The sequence below is a fragment of the Propithecus coquereli genome, unplaced genomic scaffold, assembly GCF_000956105.1.
Source record: "Propithecus coquereli isolate 6110/MARCELLA unplaced genomic scaffold, Pcoq_1.0 Scaffold442, whole genome shotgun sequence".
Lineage (NCBI taxonomy): Eukaryota > Metazoa > Chordata > Mammalia > Primates > Indriidae > Propithecus > Propithecus coquereli.
In genome coordinates this window covers 413,368-413,588 of record NW_012150197.1, presented here as the reverse complement: position 1 = coordinate 413,588, position 221 = coordinate 413,368, and positions in this window count along the sequence as shown.

Here is a 221-nt window from a genome sequence, read left to right as displayed (position 1 = left end):
AGAGGCTCTGCCCCGGCCGTCCGTCGGGCTCCGGCCCCGCAGGGCGGGGCCTCCGCACGCCGCTCTGGGCGCACGCGCGGCCAGTCCTGTCCGCGGCTCCGACCCGCCAAAGCCCACGTCCTTCCGGGGGCGCGCGCGCCGGTGCGGGTGCGTGCGCGAGCGTGCGTGAGCGTGCGCGTCCCCGCCACCTCTGCCGGTGCTGCTCCCGCGCCCTCTGCCGC